Source organism: Aptenodytes patagonicus, chromosome Z, assembly GCF_965638725.1.
Source record: "Aptenodytes patagonicus chromosome Z, bAptPat1.pri.cur, whole genome shotgun sequence".
NCBI lineage: Eukaryota > Metazoa > Chordata > Aves > Sphenisciformes > Spheniscidae > Aptenodytes > Aptenodytes patagonicus.
The window spans coordinates 47,351,038-47,369,103 of record NC_134982.1 but is presented as its reverse complement, the minus strand read 5'-3'; the positions used below and the strand labels follow the sequence as shown (position 1 = coordinate 47,369,103).

The following is an 18,066-nucleotide window of genomic DNA, read 5'->3' as shown; positions in this document are numbered from 1 at the left end:
ATGAATCCTTTCCCATTCTTTTATGATTATATCTTACAATAACTGATAAAATCTAAGCCTTTCATCCACCACAGATGCTCCATACCCCAGTGGGCCTTTGATCCAATATGATCTTCTTAAACAGCAGTATAGGGTCAGAGCATTTTCCCCAGAGAGTTTTGAGCTGCAGCGTATTTTGTAATGAGATCCTTTTATTAAGATCTCTTCTGCCACTCTAATGGAAAACATAGATTTGTGACCTGTCCCTTACAGGATATTAAACAAAAAATTATACTATCATTATTGGATTAGTTACCTCAGTGCGTTCAGAGATTAACTCGTTATCATTACATTTTTCTAAATGGCTTATTGCTTGTTTAATATGAATGGATTTCGAGTGGTCCTGTAAATAGAAAATGGATAAATGGACCAACAGTGTAATCTTGTAGACTAATAAAAAATTGTGTGATTCCCAGCTTCATACAATTAAACTCTCTTCCATTATCTTTATCAGGGCTTTAATTCTTTTGTGCTTTTCCATGGAAGGAAAGTTCCATGTTTAGTAGCTCAGAAGGAGGCACCAAGGAAGGATTTTTCTGTAACCGGTTGAGATGAGATGAGCTGAAGTGAATGTGGAAACCTGATAGCAGGATTTATGCTAATGCAAAGTCTTTAGATCACGTAGTCTGGTCAGGTATTTACTTCTTGAGCTTCGTATGTGTTGCAAAACATGTTGCTGAAGAAGGGTGTTCACTGGGTCAGCAGAAACATAGCCACAATACTGGTCCTCCTTCCCATGCCCTCTGATAAAAATGGTATGTCTAGGTACATGCCTATTTAAGCAGTTTATTGTCATACCCAGGGGACAATGATGTACAGCGCTTCAGAGCATATGAAATTTGAAATTGCATGTTGTTTGCAAGCTGCTGAAAGAAGACATTGCCTCTATGAAAGGTACAACTTTGTATGCTGCTATATATAAGAACTGATACACATTCAAGGAGTCTATGCAAAAGCACCTCTGTTAGGTTCTCTCTAATATCTTTACAGCACCTGAGATCAAATAAAGATGGATCTGAGGAAGACCCTGGGAATAAATAAAAGTATACCTGGAATCCTATTATAGAGGATGTGCTGCTTTCCCCATGAAGTGCTGTGACTCCAAGATGTGTATACTACCTTCAATAACTCATCTTTCTAGTGGGCGTGCATCCAAATTGTTATTCTGGGCATCACTGTTAGTGGTTCTGGCACTGCAGTAAAACCTAGGAACTTTGGGCATAGACAAGTTCAATCCTTCGTGGAATCTAACCACATTATCATGTAAGCATCTACCATTTTGATTGGCTTGACTTCAGAATTGTGAACTGATTTTGGTGGATGTTGCTTACTAGGGTCTGTCACTTCTGAAAGTTTCTGCAGTGGCTGTATCTCTTTTATCAAAATACAGAAATTTGTGTTTGCTTCTGGTTTCCAGCATTCTGTTTTGGACCTCCATATTGCTTATATATGTTCACTTATGTTTTTCACTTGGATTTTTACTTGCTTTTGCCCCAATTTCCCCCTTCTGTCCACTTAAAAAACTGAGACACCTGAGTTTGGCCCTCTTAACGGGTACCAGGTAACGTAGAAATAATAAATGATAAGGTGTAGCGCCGCAAGAAGGTTTCCTTTTATTTTGATGCAACCTATTCAGTTCAGGAAAAGTGCACTTTCCACCCAGCTGAGTGACATCTAGCTATCCTCACAAGGAAAGAAGTCTGCCTAAAACATGATGAATATGAAGAAGTGTTAATCCTTGGAATACCCCAGTGAAAACAAGAATAATTTCAAAGTTTTTTTTTCAAGTATTTGTCCGCAGGAAGATAAGCTGCAGTTTAAAACCTAGAGGCATTTAAATCTTTTGCCAGTATACCTCCTGAACGTCTGATACGGATTTCAGGATTGAAGCTATCCATTTGGTGAGAAATTTTTGTTCAGAGCAATGTGCAACATGTTGGACAATCAGATACTGCTAAACTCGGGTATATATCTGGGGTGCTAAATTGTGTTTTGGAATGTTAGTTTCATTATTAATTATCTGGTTGAGAGACTTAAACCATTTGGTGCTTGGACAAATTGGAATCCTTTAAGTAAATAGTTTGGTTTTGGCATCCTTTCACTCTAACTGCTGCAACTTATCCAGTTAATGTCGGAGGGGTGGATGTTTCATCTCGAAAGCACATTTAGAAGGACAAAATTTGGTTTTATACACACTGTCTCTTACACTAAAAGCACAGATTTTCAAACAGTGTATAAAAGTCCATAATTCATGCCCAGCCACAGGCAGCATTTGCAACTATTTCAGCCTAAACTGGGAAAGCACCTTTTTTTTGTTGGGGAAACCTCCGTTTCTTAGAGTGCCTTGAATTCAGGTCAGGAGTCTGACTTCATGGATTGCATTTGGCTATTGCTATCAGAAGTTGGTGGCTGAGAGCAAAAATTTACATTTGAACAGATAGTACAGTCATGGGATATAAGCATACTCCTACATGCATAATAAAATATTACTTAAGCTTCAATCCTGCAAATGTTTACTAAGTGTTTAACTCTCTGAGGACTCTTAAGTCTGTAAAATTAAGCAGATGTGTAACTGTTGGAAGGATTTGTGCCTTAGGACTTGCTCTGTATCCTACCAAGCTCAATGGAGGTCAGGTTTGGGATATTCAGAAGTCTTAAGGTAACACATATGCACATTGTTGAGGTACTGAAACATTTTTTAAAGGAAAATAGAAGAAACACATATGCCAGTGGAAATAATCTTAAAATAGGGTGGAACAGCTATTGGGGTGTGTATGTCTGTATATGTGTATGGAAAGCAAGCAAATAGCTACAAGAGCATTTCAGCAGAAGTGATACAAGATTTTGTAGTGCAACAGGACATTGACAGGATTGCTGGAATCATCTTTTGCTCTACAGCGCAGAGTAACTTAAGAAAATAATTACTTTCACTGCTGAAACAGTTTGCCCAGCAGGATGACTGGCTTTAGAAACTTCCCCATTTACTGATAGTGATTCTAACAGCAGCTGAGAGGGATGTGTTGATACTTACCTTCATCTTATTAAAAATGGCGAAGTCAAATCCCAAAGCCCTGCCACCTCCCCCTAAAGGTAATCACCCAGGGAGTTAAATTCTGGTGAAATAAAAATCTGTCCTTTGACAAGAGCAGAACTGGTTTCATGCACCAATCAAGCTCAGAAGCTTCAGGTAAGTCATCTGACTTTTAGTCTGAAAATCAGTAGTGAGATAAAAGACTCAGATATTATAGAATTGGCAGAGTGAGAGGCTTTAGTTTTATTGGGCTTATTTGTGTTACCACAGTACAAACACATAAAACAGTAAAAAATAATGTTTTCTACGAAACTTCCAGAAATTCCTTTTTTCCCCCAGCAGCAATAGCAATATTTCAAAGGCAACTTTTTTACTGTATTTTGGTTTTGTTTTTTGAAATCAGAATGTTACAAAAATATAAAGCCCTGTGTGGATGGCTGTTCTGAAAGATAACTGACCTGTTAGGCACCTAAGTGTCACGATTTATTCAGTAGTTTGTAGAGCTTAAATCAATTCCTGTTTTATTCCCAACTGTGCCCATCTCCATTTATGAGCGGGAATACTTCCACTGAATGCTCCTTTTCTGTTCGAGCAAATCGATTCCAAATGTATTTTCTTGAATTCTTCTTTTGCTACTACACTGTCTCCCCAGAAGATGTGTTAAATGGAATTATTTATTATTTATAGGCTCTTGTTAAAGCCTATAAAATCCTGCCTGTGTTAAATTTTCATTTTGGCCTGTTGGCCAGCTGGTATTCTGAATGATCATGTCTTTGTGCAAACATAATAGATAATGAGGAGAAGAAGATGGAGTACTTACTTCTTGGTGAATATATGTACATTTCAGGGTTTTTGTTTCTTTGTTTGGTAGGCAAAAAACATCCCTTGTCTGCCAGCAAATCTGAAATGATAATCAGATAAACTGATCTAAAAGTTGTCAGAGTGCTCTGCTTCCACGTTTCATAATAAGTATAATTAAAACTGTATGACTGGAATGCTGAGAGGTGACTCAAGTAATTGGCTGGTTAATGTTAAGAAGGTGTAAATTCTCCAGAAGAGCCCTGTGCATACCAACTGAAAATGCAACCCATGAAATAAATCCATCTGCCTACATTTGTTTTAGCAGTAATACTGACCTTAGAGCAAGGTATTTCCGAAGGATTTTTAATGACCAGCTGGAGTTAATAGCCTCTGGCTGTACCTCAGGCTTTAAACTCTGCCCAGCCAGCCATTAATTCCTAGGAAATGCTCTGTTCCTTGATTGTTACTGCTTAACGGCATGACAACCTAGACTGTAAATAGCTGTTAGCAGAAAAAATATTATTATTGTTAAATGCACATAGTACCTTCCTTCAGAAAAGACTCCAAAATATTTACAAGCCAAGGGTTCTGGAAAAAAGTAAGCAAACATGCTTTTTGTTGCTGGGAAAATAGCCTATTTCATAACAGACAGGGCTAAGAAGATGCATATTCTCGGTATGTCTCTGAGAAATTTAGACACCCTTAGGGTTGTCTCATTGCCCACTGCTGGCGTTTCTGGCTACAGGCTAGAGAAGCATTAGCATTACCCTCTTCTAGCCCTGGCTGTTGGCCAAGAGGATCTGAATTCTGTGGGCATTTACCCATCTTCTGTGGAAACATGTCAAAAGTCTGCAAATGTCTGCCACCAGAGCTCCAACATGCAAAAAAAAAAAAAAAAAAAAAAAATTATGCTCATATAAGTATCTTGTGGATAAGTCTTATTGTATAGGTACAACATCTAAGGCAGTATAGCCTTAACTGCAATGGCTGCATGCTGCGGGGGACTTAGAAGGAAAACATTTGATTACTGAAAGGGATGAGCCAGACAAAAGAAATCTTGATTTCTGCCATGTCTTCAAGAACATCCACAGAGACATTAGTAACCAGAAGGATGAAAAGACAGACCCATACTCTTGCCAGCAGTGTGCTCAAAGGGGGTGCATTCAGGCCACCGTTTCCCATTCAACCACAAGGATTAGTAAGGTGCTGAGGAAGTTAGCCCAGATGCTAAGAAACTGTGTAAGCTTGTGTTTAACAGCGTGCACATCAGTTGCACTGTCACTTGCCACAATACTCTGCCTAATCTTAGGCACAGGACCAAGGGCTTTGCCAGGCTATGGGCAAAGGCTGTACTGCGAGGCATGCAGCTGCACTATACAGAAACACAGAGTTCCTGCAGCCTGAAATTAATTCGTAACAAGCCACTGTTAAACCTGCCTGTTTTAAAATTGTGGATAAGAGGAGACTGATACTACAGATTTGTAACAGTGCTAAATATAATATGATAAATGACTTTTGACACATGTTGGTTAAGGAATTTTACTATGTGGATATGAATGAAAACTGGTGATGAGCATAAAGCTACTAGAGATTTCACAACCTCAAATCCACAGCTGACAGAAAAAATAGTGTTCTTCCGATAGAGAGTATTTCATAGCAGTGATCTTTTATTATATCATTATTTGTAACTGGCCTACTATGACTTTTCTACATCTAACGTGGTTACAAATTCTCTGAACAAGTACTAATAGATTTTACTATAATTTTCAATACAGTGCTGCTGAAGCTAGCAAAATGACATTTTAAAACCTTTTTTCCCACTGGTTGCAGACTTTGTTAATAGAATCGACCTCTTGTGTTTTCTCCCTGCTGTTTCTTAATTAGGCTGTCTTTATTCCACGACAAATGGGTATCACACCATTATCCAGTTACAGATAAGTCTTCACATGTCTTTCCCATTCCCATTAATGCACTGGTACAACTCGGAGCAGCATTTAATTGTGTTCCATTTTTTATCCCTCTCGGAGCTACGGAGCAGCCATCACTGAACAGAGTGCCTGGCGAAGTGTGAATCATCAAGATGTCAGCAGCAGCACAAGGGCGGCTCTGACGACAGCGGCACAAGGTCTTGCTGGTGGAGTTTTTGCTCCACCTTTGTTACAGCCTCAGAAAAATTCCAGACGGGGGTCAAGCTCCCAGTCTCCTCGTCCTTTTGGCCATCTGTTCCCATCAACAGCTTGGCTCTCACCCCGTGGCATGGAGAAGGGTTTTTGGGAGGTGACGCGTAATGCTGCAGCCCCTACATAGGTTTCGAATATTGAGGAAGTTGGAACCCCTGAAGACAGATAATCTCTCCCTAACTAATAGTTACTTGTTTGCAGCATTTCATACACTGTAATGTACAGCTATGTATTATCATGTTTAGAACATTTCACTGCTGTATCCTATATGTTTCCAGTAAATACACTCACTGGGAAACCACTCAGAAGCCTTTTTGCATTCTAGATACTTTCCTAGTGACGCTTTAATTTTCCTACTCAGTTACTAAAGCTACTGATGCTTTAATTTTTTTTACTTTCAATTATGGCCTTATAGTATTTAGTTAGTGCATGGAAAAGGCAAAGGTTAGTGACTTCCTAGAAATCACAAAGCCAATTAATGAAGACTCTCAGGAACCAGGCTTCTTGACTCCTATCATTTGAATGTCTTTTTTCCTCTACAATAATTATTAGACTTACTTTTTGCATCGTGTTCCTTAGTCCTCATTCCTAGAGCGTTTTACAATGCCAGTATCATTTTGCTCATTTACCAGATGGGGAAAAATTGTCACTTGGAGGAAGGAAATAAAATGCTTTCAGCCACCCAGAAGACTCATGGTTCATCCAGTCCACTCTCCACAAAATTAATTGCCCACTAGGTGCATTTTGAATGTCATTTTACTGCCTATGACATGCTTGTACACAAGGCACTGTGACTTCAAGGAGAGAGAGTAACATTTCTAGATAGGATAGAAATGGATGCTCAGGTCATTAGCTTTTTGGTGAGGTCAGGCTTGACACGTTTTATATTCAGGCATAGGTGGAGCTCATGCGGGAACAGGGTACAACCTCTGTTCTCTTACAGTCAAATACCCCCTGTTTCTTGAGGTTCTCCAAATGTCATTGGCCATTTGGTCAATTTGTATAATCTGATCATGTGAAGTAAGAGCCTAGTTACTGAGAAATTTTTAGGACTCTTGATATTTAGGGAATCAAGAATAGCTAGTATTTCTAAATGTTTAAATTTTAAGATTGACAATATTAATTATTCTTCTGTTCTCATTTGTATGAACTGTAGTTTAGGAGCAAAGAAATTACCACAGTGGATCAGGCCACTGGCAAAGCAAGCTACGTTATCTCTCTGCAGCAGTAGTCCATAGGTACGTAACTCTGAGCTGTTATTCATGGATGCAGAATTGCTTACACTAGCTTTATTGCTCACTGCAGATTCTGTGGTTTTATGCCAGCTCAGGTATCAGTAACTGAAAGGCTCCCTCGTCCAGTCCTGCCCTCACAGCTGGGCAGACTGACACAAGAGAACTGAGGAGCACCTAAAGCATGGACACATCAGAGATTAATATATGGGGCTCCCTGCACGATTTCTTTATTTGCTGCTTTGTCCAGACCAGTGAATTTCAGATAAGAGTTTAATAGGCAAGAAGGTTGCTTGCACTTATTTTCAGGTCACTATGAGCTCCACATGGTAGCACTTAGTAGGGAGGGATTCAGCTTTGTATTCTTATTTGAGATCATATTATTTCATGACAAAAACTATTTTATAAGATCAGATATGAAGGAACCTCTAATGACATTGTAGCTGCCCCCAGAGTTATTTTATGTCCTATGAAATGAAAGAAGTATGTAAATACAAGCAAATGCATAGTTAAATTCTAGGTTTGAGCCAAAGCTCTTGAGCAAGCTTCCAGGGACACCACTGAGAGAAAACAAGGGTTGTGACATTGTGGGTACAAGAGGAAGAGGGGCAGGCAACTATTTCCAAAATTAGTAAAATCTTGCACAGAGCAACAAACTCTATGCCTTAAATTTGTGATTACTGCACAAACAGCCTTACAAGACTTTTGGCTCTTACTTTGTGCTTCTTAATACATTTAGATTTATTTTATATGTGATCTTAATAACTTGGCATTGTGATGCTCAGATTTGGGTTAATTCAACACAATTTGTGTTGAATTCATTTATTTGTAATTTACAGATACATATTCCCAACCTTATTTCCATCATAATACAATATTTGTCTTTCCTATTTTATTATGTATCATGTCTTTGCATATACATCTTTAATTTAGAGGTATCTGAAACAATGCCTTTAAACCAGGCTTTACATGGTCTGTACAAAGCTGTATACAGCACTTTTGAACTGTATGCATTATATGCATGTAAATGATTATCAGTTGTGAATCAGATTCACCACATTAAATTATAGACCATTTAAAGGTAATCCAATGTAAATATTCAGTTAACGCAGCAAGGAAATTAAGGAAACAAAGGAACACTGCTTTAATGAGAGAATGATGGAAAACAAATTGGTATTTTGTCTGGGATGTCATGAGGAAGGGACTAAATCTGAAGATAGACAAGGTTAAAGAAAGGTTAATACCAATAAAGGAAGAAGGATTGCTAAAACAACTGAGAGGAGATTTATGAAAGAGTGCATTCCACAGATTTGCAACTATGAGCATTGCAGGCAAAGGAGTGTGGATGACAAACTGTTTAAAGAAGCAGTGAAGGCACTGGAATATTGGAGTTTTATTTCCTTCGGGAGGTCAAAGAAGCACCATATTGTAGTGTCCAATAAACTAAACGAAGGAATGAGAAATATGAGGTTTTCAGTTAATGTATAGAAAATGTGGGTGCAAAGTTGGCAATCCACGAATTGCAGTTCTTTTTTTCTGCCACAGAGTTGTATTGTTTCAGCCTTGTTTTGACTAACACTAGAATGACTGTGATTCTACAGACTTGCTATATACTATTTTCGTAGCTACTTAAATACTCAGTAATTGGAGATCTTTTCCATTTTGAAGGGAATCCCTACTTAGGGACAATTTTGTGAGGCGGGGTCTGCAACACTGAAAAAATACATAATTTGCAAAGGCATGATAGCAGAGTGGCCTATCTTACTGTGAACAAAGGGTCATATACAACATTCAGCAAACATTGAAAAATGCAGACCATGGAGATTATTTCTCAAACTGATTAGCTAAAGATGCCTGCATGAGATTGGGTTAAAATCAAAGAGAGGCATCTTCTCATTGTCTCTCCATCCAGTCTTCTTTTCCTGTGTTCGATAGCCTTTTAATATTTTAATACTACTTTTTTTTTTTAAATATGCACCATAGAAGTCAGCATAACCAGGAATACCATGGTTAATAGGTGGAAATTCGTGCATTAAGTAAATATTGGCCATGTCTTCGTTTTTCATCTGATGTATAGTATTTATGTTTACACTTTGGATTTGTTTGGTTTTGATGGAGACATATGCTTGGGAAGGCTTATAGATGAAAAGGCAGTCTCACGTTTCAAACAAAACTATGTCAGTTTGGCAACTGTGCTTCCATTTTTAATAAAAGCATTTCACCCAGATGATAAAAGGCAGTTATAAGAGAAATGTATCCACTTATATGCTTACATTTTCTCCTTGTATTCTCCCACTTGTCTTTTTCTCCATAGACAGTGACTCTTTTGCTGCATTTTTAGTACAGTGGGACGTTATAAGGCAACATTCTGTTTTTACCTCCATTTATGATTTGTATCATGCCATGAAAAGTTGAGGCATACCTTTTGTGTGTGTGAATTTTGCTTTTTGTTTTATTTCAAAATTTCTGTATTTAATGGAATCAGAACTTATAAACTGTTTTACTTGCAACATTTTACAGTGTTGTGGGCTTGTTTGAAATTTCAGTTTCAAGTAGTGATCAGCTTTCTCATACTTTTAAACTGATAATAACTGATGAAAACAAAGAAAAAGGAATTTATTGACATTTAATTTCTTAATTTGAAAATCTCACTTGTAATACTCAAGTTTGCAAAGGAAAAATACTAAAGACTTTCAGTGTGTGATGTCTTTGAGTTCACTGATGTACTTTAAATTATGATGGTAACTTCATTTTCTAAGATTTAATGCTTCATAACTGGACATGAGTTTGAATAATGACGTAAGTCATGAAAGAATACAAAGTTTTGTGGCTGCATTCTGATTCTCAACAGGCAGCTTCCAACACCTCCAAACCTCTGTAAATTGGTTCAAGTGTGATCTTTATCACATTTTGTTGACTTGTTATTTTGGCTCCTGCTTGCTGCCAGTAAAATCAGCATTTCCCTTTTTATTATCTTAAATTTTGCTAAAACTTTTCAGGTTCTAGAATGTGTAAATACCTCTTCTAGTTAAGGAGAGTATTTTATATAAAGCAGGAAGGAATACAGTCACACACATGAAACTGAAATTCTCACTGAAGTATTTCATATTGTTAACAGCTGTCAGTAAGAGAACAGGTCAAGGCAAAGTCATTAACTTTCCATTCCATAGCAAGTATTTTATGCTCTTCTGTATATGCCATAGAAACTTTTCAGAGTATGAACAGGGAATACCATTGAAATGAGTAAGCTCTCTGCCTCTGTGCACCGTGCTTAGTTCCTGCGGACCAAGCTTCGGAAATGCTCTCCAGTATTCATCAAGTGTTCAACCATCACACAACAGCAGCAGGACATCATGGAAGATTTCTGTATCTTTGCTGTCTCAGTGTCTTGGGAATGATTGACGTCACTCATGTTTTTTTCTATCTGCGCCTGCAGATACGTACAGGGAAAAGAATTATTTTCAGGATTATTTTCCAAGAGGAAGTTTATAAATTATAGATAGAAACATAATCAATCTCCAAGCTAAATACTTCAGCTTCTCTAATAATGCACATATTGGAAAGATATGCAACAAGACGAATTATGAAAATCTTGACTGTGTGTCAAGATTAGCTAATTAATTGATATGTGGTATAATTTCCAAATTTTATCCTTGCAAACATATGTTTCATACAAGACTGAGAAATACTAAGGGCACAGCTTTAATAGATACTAGGTGAACTCCTAAGGTTTGGTTTAAGGAGCATTAAATACCATTGGCCTTTTCAGGGCCAATTTTTTAGAACCCTGCAGAGGCTCCCCAGCTAAAGACTTGGTAGTATTTGTGTTAAGAAGAAACCAAACATATTCATCTATCACTTGGGACACAGAACACAGCAAATGTTCCTGCCCTTCTTAAGAGCAAGTAAACCTCCCCAGGATGTCAAATCAAAAGGCACAACAAGAAAATCAGCAATCAAAAGGAGAGGAAACATTTTTCCAGTGGCAACATGAAGACTGTGTGACACGCACTGCTCACAAAGACCATCAACCAGATTTGCAGAGCCTGGTGCCTCCAAGAAGCAACTCCACTTCTCCTTACTGAAGTCGGTTCTTTGTTTCTTTCATTGAACAGCACAGAAAGCATAAGAAATGCTGAACCATGAAATTACACTGGAAAGTGAATGGGAGATACGGGAGAGAATGAACACCTGGAACTGAAGGATGTTAGTATGCCTAGCTATTACACTAACAGTCACCCAAAATACAGTATTTTAGTGGGGAAATTTTCAAAGATATAATCACCAGCTAGAAATGTCACATCTGCCTATTCAGAAATCCCCCAATGTGACTAGCAAACAGCAGTAAACTGAAATATATTGGTGACTTGTTACACACTGTGGTCTTCTCTGGAAGGACGGGAAACCTCTCGAATATTACTGATGCTTTGCTTGCCACTCTAATACTTGGGCAGTTCCAATTCCATCCATAAAGGACAACAATATGTACGCAGTGGCTACATTAGCTCCTTGTTGTCTTGTAGCAATGATTTTGAACTAGCCACAGACCTATATGAAGGTATGTATCATGTTAACTACAGCTAAGGGCTCTGAGGGCATTTTGCTTGGTACTGTGCATTTGTTTGTTTAAGCAGAAGCTCTTGTATTGCTTAAAGCAGTATGTGCTCTTTAGCTAATCACTATAATGTGCATAAAATATATTACATATGTGGTGGTCGTGCACTGATAAATTATATTTACCATGCACCTTTGTGTGCCTCACCTGCAGTTCGTCCCATCAATCTATCTCCCCCAGTATTTATTCTAACATTCCAAACCTCTGAGCAGCTTCAAACAGCTGGGACTTTTTTTTTCTTTTTTTTTTTTTTCTTTTTCCAAAACCTGTCAATGATATATTTCCTTCTTTTCCCCCAACAGGGGATTTTTTCCTAACAAATTAATACTGGCCAAAAGACAAAATGGTGATATTTTGCCCTGAACAAAAGTGTAGTATCTGCTGTATCTCATCAAAGTGCAAAGCTTAACGAGGGGCTTTTGCAACATACCTTGGGGAAGAAGAGATTGCTGGGATTCTCGGGGAGCAGCCAACAATTCTCTTGTATTTGGAAAATTCTTTCCTAAATATTCAGGTTGTAAAGGCATGGCATTCTTATCTATAGCAGTACTATTTCTGGTGACTTTTAACAGTTTCAAATATTTTTTTGAAGTTTCAAAGATTTACTATTAGTGATTCTCTGTTTGAGACTAGGCAGTTGGATTAGCTCTATGTGTAGTAGTACCTGCTATTAAAGATCAAGGCTACAAAAAATAGTCCCAATAACATTTTTTTAACACTCAAATGTTTTGTATTTGTTAAATGTAGGAGAGTGGCAAACTGCATATAGAAAGTCTGAAGTAACATAACATTTGTATTGGCATTCACTTGATTTGTACTACCTAATTCATTATTCATATCATTGCCACTTATTTTGTGACTATTTAAAATGAGGGTCATTTGAAGGTAATACTACCAAGTGTTCTTTCCACCCACTGGAGTTTATGCATATTAGTCATTTGCTTTCATCTTTGCTATTATATTTATTCCTATTTTTATACATCTGTCTACTATACCCTTTCCCATGACTTTCTTAAATGCCCCTTTTTTTTTTTTTTAATTCCTAGGTTTATTTTTCACAGCTTCTGGTATATTACAATGATCTTTGGCCATGTCCGGGTGTGCATGAGAACTGGGATATGGCTTCTTGCACAGCAAGAAGAAAATTGGCTCTGCTGATGGTATAAACATCAAGCTGATTAACAAAGGCAGCTTTTGGCTGCTCTGTGACTATGGGATAGAAATAGACATTGGACAACAATGGAATATGTTCAATCAGAAACATGAAAAATTGTTATCAAACTTCTTCCACTCAAGCTTCTTCCACTGTACTAGAACAGTTACACATTTCAGCAATGAAATAATTAATAATGCTGACATCTAAGGAAGTGTTAACACAATGGATGGTGGAAAATAAATATAAATTCTCCTGTGTTTTCATTTGACAAGAAAGAGAAGAATGATTAAAGGTTTGAATGAGTTATGAACTGGACTCACAGTGCGAATGTGGGCATTACACCCAAAGCTCTGAGTTGTGCTCTGCAGATGTGCTGGATGTGTGGGAAACATCCCCGCCAGTTTGTCTTGGTGGGTTGCCTGATGAGCAATTGCTGTCTCCCAAGAAAGTACTTTGAAACTTCCACAGACAAGCCTTTAATTCATGAGGTGTTGCTGATTTGATAGGATGGAATGAAAAAAAGTAACGTTAAGTATTCACGCGTGGGGATTTCACTATACAGGGTAGGTTGAATTTGCCTTTGTACTGAAGGGGATTTTGTCTCATTTCACAGAAAATTGAAAGCAGTGGTGATCAGAAAAGATGACACACTGCACAAAATCTGAGTAGAAGAATATGAAAGCTGAATGAGACTGAGGAGTTTGGTCATGAGCTGGACTGGGTAAATTGTAAAGAGAAAAACAGCAACTTCAGCTTAAGCAGCAGTGGTAGTCTGCAGAGTACAAATCTTGAATACAAATCTAATACAAACTAGCCTGTTAATTCAGACTAATGATGTCAGTGGGATTTAATTTAAAACCCATCTGAAAAGATACATTCCAACCTAAGTTCAAGATAGAGAGCGTTTTCCCTTAGTGGCTTGGTTCTTTCAAATAATTTGTTTTGTTTTTCTTTAGGTAGGATCACAAGTGCCTCACTATCCACAGTTTCTTCAAGGAGGAAGCAAGGACAGAGTGGTGTAAGCATACATATTTGGGAGGAGGAAGATGCTAGGAAATAAATTTTAAGTGCTGATGGCTTCTCAAAAAGACAGATGGAAATACTGTAGCAATTTCCCACCAGCTCTTCATTGCAAGTAGTGAATGTGGAGGTTAAAACCAGTCAGGAGTAGAAGAACTACCAGGGTGAACAGGAGAAGGAGTCGAGCAGATGAGCAAAAGAGGAAGAATGACAGGAAGGTGAAAAAAGTATGAGTGTGTAAGTGGGCTAGGGAGAGATGAGCAAAACTGCACGAAGTGGTCAGGTTGTGTAGTGTCAGTATTTCCAGCAGGATTTCCTTGAGGACCAGCATACTCAACAGTGGTTAAGTGACAGAATACAGGTCTTGGTAGTTTTACTACTGATGCTTTTTAACAAATTGAGGGCTAGTAAGGTGCACCGTGCATGTATTTCTCATTTTAGCACCAGCACGAATTTCAGTTAGAGAAATCAGCTATTTTTTCAAACCCCAAGTTTATTCAAAGCAAACTTTCTTATCTACTGTACATCTGTACTGGTACCATTCGCATTTTTTTCACATGGGTGAAAAGGCCCGTTGATGTTGACAAAACTGCAAACAAGCAGAAGTTTAACAGGTTTTGCGCTTAGTTTTACCAGACGGGGAAAACACAAAGGATTTTATTCATTCGTGTTCACAGACCAGGACGGTGGGTCATGGGCAGGTACCTTCACCCGGCCGCCACCAGCACCAAACGGTCCCCGGCAGACTCACCACCACATTCACCGGGGGCATAACGTCCCCGCCGTTTTGATTTCTCTGCGGAGTTGTTACCTGAGCAGTACACGCAGGATCAAGACCGGCTTTACCGTCTCGCTGTTTCACCTAGTGAATTTTTGGATCCGTCGGTAGCACAACCATCTCGGCTTCCAGTCACTAGGAGCCCTTTGAGCCCATCAGCCGTGAAGACCGATGAGGCTTTTGTTCCGGCTTCAGCTCGCCCTGGGGTCCCGTGTTTGAAACGGGAAGCTAGAAGCCTGCGGAGGGCGACGAGCTCTTAAGCCGGGTGGAGAGGCCACGAACTGACGGCTAACGGCGCTGCGCGGACCCCGCCCCCCGGCCGGCCCCCTCCCGCCCCGGCGGCCGAGGGCCGCCCCGCGCGCTACCGCCCAACCGCCAGCTCCGCCCCCCCGCCGCTGGCGGCGACGACACGCCCGCCGCGCAGGCGCGCCGCCCGCGGGCGTAGGGGCAGAGCGCGCGAAAATTCCAAACCGGCGGCGCGAGCCGGGCCGCGGGGTAAGCCGCTGGGGCCGGGGCGGGGCGGGGCCGGGGCCGAGGGGCGGGGGCCGCGGGCCGCGCGCGGCGAGCCGGTGCGGTGGCGGGGGTGCGGCTCCCTCACCCCTCGTCTCGGAGCGCGGGGCTCGGGGGCGGCCACCGACTCCGCCGCGGCGGCGGGGACCTCCCCGCTGACTGAAAGAGGAGCGGCATTCCTCGCCCATCCCGCCCCCCGTGGCCTCGCCTCGGTGGTCGCGGGCGCCCGGGGGAGGGGGCGCGGGCAAGGGGATCCGCGCATGCGTGGATGCGCCAGCGCCGGCCGGGGGCTGTCGTGAGGGGAGGGCGCGCTAGTGCGGGCCCTCCGCCGGGCTCGGTGCCCTCGCTGCGGGAGCTGGCGGCGAGGAACCGGCCGGAGGGGGGCGGGCCGACGTCGACACCGAAGGGCCGAGGCGAGTCGCCCCGGCCCTCCCCAGGGCTTTCTGCTCTGCCAGAGGAAGGTGGCTGTGGCGTTGAGGCCGGTGCAGCGCTCGGTTGTACATCCTGTGAGCTGTATACCGAGCGTCTCGCCCCGGGATTTCCCCCAGCTGCTTCCCAAGCTACTGCTACCTCACTTGTGAGGTCGTTGTTTGGTATTTCATGCCTTGGTGCCACTGTGCCTCATTCTTGCCTTAACGCAGGGGGAAAGTAGTTGTGTTGTACTTCCCCAAACGAGGGTTGAGGCTGTCGGTGAGAACGCCGGTTAGGCTGTCGGAGATGGGAATGGCTGGTGAGAAAGGAAATACGTGGGGCCGCATGCACGTCCCAGTTAACAGCACTTGGTCAATATCGGCCGGTACTGAAAACACTTAAAAGGAGAGAGACTTCCACATCTGCGCTGCCTGCATCTTGCTATTCCCCTTCGTTCTAGGAACTTTGGAAACCGAGTGATGAAATGTCCTTTTGTGATACGTGTACGAGATCAGTGCAACTATAATACATAGATACCTTCCTAAATGGTTTACAGAGAGAGGGATTAAAAAGTTTACAGCTTTGTTTCTGATTTAGCAGATGCGCCAGCTTTTGTACTGTGCAATCTGACACTTGCAGACATCTGCTCTAGTGGAGGAAATCCAGTACAGTGTGCATTTACAGTATACTGTCAGTTAGGGTAGCTGGCCTTTTATTTAAACTAAAAGATTAGGGAGGACCAATGCCTCGTAATTGTTGGGAGAGGTTGCCATTTTTATTTTTGGTTTTGGTTCACAAATGTAGGTAATGAAACCACTACCTTCCACTCCTCTCAAAAATTTTCCAAATAGCCATTTTTGATGTGGAAGAATAACTAAAATGGGGTAATGGTTAGTGCTCTATGTCACAGTGAAGAATCCTTTAGGTAAAATTTGTGGGACATAACATTCTAGCGACGGGCCTTTGAAAACCAGGAGAATCTTAAGAATTTAGGATTTTTTTTCCAATACATAATTATAAGGATCTGAAGCTTCCCCCCTCCTCCCCCTCAGTGCAAACTCTATGATTTTTGTAAAAGGAAAGCATTCTTGTCTGCTGCTATTAAACGAAGCAACATTCAGTTTAGTTTCTGAGTTAGATGGATTATTTGCTGTGTTACTTGTTTTTATGTTAATCTTCCCTTCTTTGCTCAAGGTTCAAAAATTCTGTCATAAGAATTCATCATCATGTGATATTTGAAACAGAAATTGAGATACTTATCAAAGGATATTGTGAGCTACTGACAGATCTATGAAAATCTTCTGTCTGTTGAATTTTGGCATTGCTGGAAAGCTCTCTTGTTTATGGTTTTTCCCTCCCTGTTGCAGTCCCTCTTCCTCCCTGTGTGGATGTTTGTTCACTACTGCCATCTCTTGGATAGAGGCAGGCCTGCTGAACATTTATGATGGTTGTCCTCTAGTGATTGGTTTGTAAACAGAATATAAATGCTGCTATACTTGCCCCTCAGTGGAGACTTGTCTTTAGAGAACATGGCAGTTGGAAAGGCTGAGTCAGGAACAGATCCTGAAGGTTATCTTTTCACTTACAGACATGGATCAAGTTTTGATAGTAATTTCCATGCTTTTTATCTTCGTTTCCTTGGGAAATGAGGTCTGTGTGATTCCACATCTTCATGTCTTTGCTTACTAGGAATTGAACATGTTAGTCAATTTTAACCAAGTTTGAAAGCGGGATAAAGGTTTGAAAACAATTCTAGTCCTATATATTTTCTAAAAATTGAGGGAAGGGTCAAAGAGAGAGGCTGTTGTTCCACGTTTTGTTTGGCAGTAGTCCTCCATCTAGTCAGCACATGCTTATAGGCCAGCTGGATGGTACACACATGAAATTAACCATAGGATACCATGGGTGAAAGTGTCATAAGGGACACCAGTGGCAGCAGGGGTTTTAAGGATGATGTTATGGAGAGTTCAAGCAATAAAGGATACCCATTTGAAGGTACTAGACACAGTTGTTCTGCTGTTACCGGAGCAGCCTTGTGCACTCAGCATACTTTTAAACCATAGTTTCTTTTCTTTCTTTTTCCCTAAGCTATATGTTTCAGTATACACACCTACAGTTGTGAAGGTGCTGATTTTTAAAAAAGATGTCTTTCAAAAGATGGGTGAAGGATCTTGTGAAGGGTGAACGATGGGTGAAATAATTTTTTCCTGAAATAATAATACAGAAAATGTTAGAGTCCTTTGGTATACGTGGAATCATTTTTCACATTTACAGGAAGGTGCATATATTGCGT

General features: G+C 40.5%; 1 protein-coding gene across 3 annotated transcripts in view; it reads left to right on the top strand.

Moving 5' to 3' along the window:
* FANCC (FA complementation group C) overlaps positions 1–18,066 on the top strand; it is a 110,968-nt gene that overhangs the window by 4,053 nt on the left and 88,849 nt on the right. Inside the window, exon 1 of one of the 3 annotated variants that reach the window (XM_076362852.1) lies at positions 15,294–15,347. The exons of 1 other annotated variant lie outside the window; for it this stretch is intronic. The gene's annotated coding sequence lies outside the window, so the exon portion shown is untranslated. Of the gene's footprint in view, positions 1–15,293; positions 15,348–18,066 lie in introns of those variants that run through there. One more of the 3 variants, XM_076362851.1, reaches the window with a different exon arrangement.